Source organism: Petaurus breviceps, unplaced genomic scaffold (assembly GCF_028583685.1).
Source record: "Petaurus breviceps papuanus isolate PSGF00001 unplaced genomic scaffold, PetGlider_PUasm1.0 551, whole genome shotgun sequence".
Taxonomy (NCBI): Eukaryota; Metazoa; Chordata; class Mammalia; order Diprotodontia; family Petauridae; genus Petaurus; species Petaurus breviceps.
The window spans coordinates 8,183,263-8,185,563 of NW_027186372.1; positions in this window are offsets into that span (position 1 = coordinate 8,183,263).

The following is a 2,301-nucleotide window of genomic DNA, read 5'->3' on the forward strand; positions in this document are numbered from 1 at the left end:
TGTGTGTGTGTGTGTGTGTGTGTGTGTGTGTGTGTGTGTGTGTGTGTAGGGGGGTATTGAAGGGATGATTATGATCAACAGTCAATCAGAAAAGAACAGTTAAGTATTGAAAACCCAATTAACATTAGACAACATAGATTTCTAGTAGACCCATCTGGACCAATGGTGAAACTTCCTTTAGTAACATTCTGACTAATTAAAATAGGAACAGAAAAAGGCAGTGGTAGGGAGAACCCAAGGGTGGGGTATGATCAGTTTCCCAGTAAGAGGAAAAGGGATTCAAATACAGAGGACGGTGTCTATTTTAAATCTATCTAGGATATAGTATTCAGTTCGAAGGGAGCAATATTTCCCTTGTATTCTGCCCTGGTCAGATAACATCTGGAGTACTTTTGTTTAGTTCTTGGTACCATTTTGTGGTAAGAGGATTTAATCAGTGGAGCCACAGATCAATCAATTTGATGAATTTGGCCAATGGACTTGATTAAATGACAGGACACAGACCTTTGTCTGGGAGTATTGGAAGGACACCTTGCTAAAAGGACCGAGGGAAGTCTCAAACTGAGACCTGGGAAAAACCTTACTTTAGAAAAGCTAAGGTCACCCACTGCATCCTGGGCCATGGAAAGTCATTTTGACTTTTGTCTTGCCACTGGACTTTGGTGACTCTGAAAGAGAAATTGAGACTGATGTCTTTGGGCAATGCTGCCTCACTCATCTAATTCACTCCTAAGTCAAAACATCACCCTATTTAAATCATTGGTCTTCTTTTGAGAGTGAAGGATGAAGAACAACATGGACTTCCAGACCAGAGAATCACAGAACAGAACTTAATGGGTGTATGCCAACCCAGCACACTTGAGGGCTGCTGCTTTGAATGTGTATGTATATATATTTAGAGTCAAATCTCACAGTATAATAAGCACTCTATTTACTCATATTTTATTTATCTATCTACTTATTATTTATTTATTTATTTAAGAAACATTCATAAGAATACAATAACTTATTACCAGAGTGACCATATGGCCTTAAACAGACACAAAAGTATATAACATAACATAGCATACCCCTCACCTTATACATTGTTGGGGGGGGGGCAAAATCTTTGGGGAGTGAGCAACCAGCTCCTCCTCACTCAGGTACTGTTCCAAAATACTTGTTTATATAATTAGGGAATTCCAGGCCAGGATCTTCCCTTAACACAGAACATCCCCAGGGGTAGCAGAGAACACAACACCCTCCACCCCTAGGTCACAACAGGTTACAATCCCCTCAATCCAAACAAAGTGTCCCAGTAAAGTCTTCTTGGGGGTATGTCCTTCTCCCCATGCTGCTGTTGCAGGCTCTCACTATTCTCAGGTGTACACATGCTCCAGTGAGACAAAGAGGCCAAGTTCTAACACTGCTCTGGCCCTTGCTTCTAAGATCTGAGGGGCAGCTGGGTAACAAAGTCAACAGGGTGGGTCCCCAGGGCCATGGTACACCCCTCCTCCCATGATAGACAAGTCTGCCTCTTGGGTCCCAAACCATCCCAGGGGGACGTAGCAGGAAAGCACTCTCACTGCTCCTGCCTTGCTGCAAAGTTGTCATCTCAACCCCGGGGCTGTGTCCTGAGCTCCAGGGTTCCTCCTTCTGCAGGTCCAGGGGCCAAGTATTCCCAGCTCCTGCCTGGGTCCTGATGTAGGCAGCTATCTGTTCCTCTTGTCTCACCTCACAGGGGAAGGGACTGCTCCATTCCAAGCTCTCCCTGCTCCTGCTTGGCTCTAGGCACAGCAGGTTCCAGGAGCCCCTGTCCCTAGCTTCTATCTCTGACCCACATCACCCCAACTCTGGGTCAACCTGTCCTCCCCCAGACTTACATGGGGAGGGGCTGCTCTGATATGGGCTCTGGGCACAACAAAATAATACAATAATTGGGAAGAAAAAGACAACGATCCCCTAAACCCTATACTTTCTTCAAAGGGGTTAACAATCTTACTTTTTATCAGTCCAGTGTTCCAGTGTTCTCACAAGGGTTGGTATCAGAGGTTTCCTCTCTCTACTAACATCATCTACTTATTCAGGAGAAAGGCCAGCACCCTGAAAGTGGAGAAAATATATCACCAGACAAAGAGAGCACCAACATCCAGGTTCATATTTATAGCTGGGGGGGGGGGGGCTTAATAATGGCTAAATGTCCTTCCATGAGCAAACCCCTCAAGGCAATATCTTACCTTAGAATACATATACAGATACATGTATATATGTATCTGTATATATATATGCACATATATATATATATATATATATATATATATA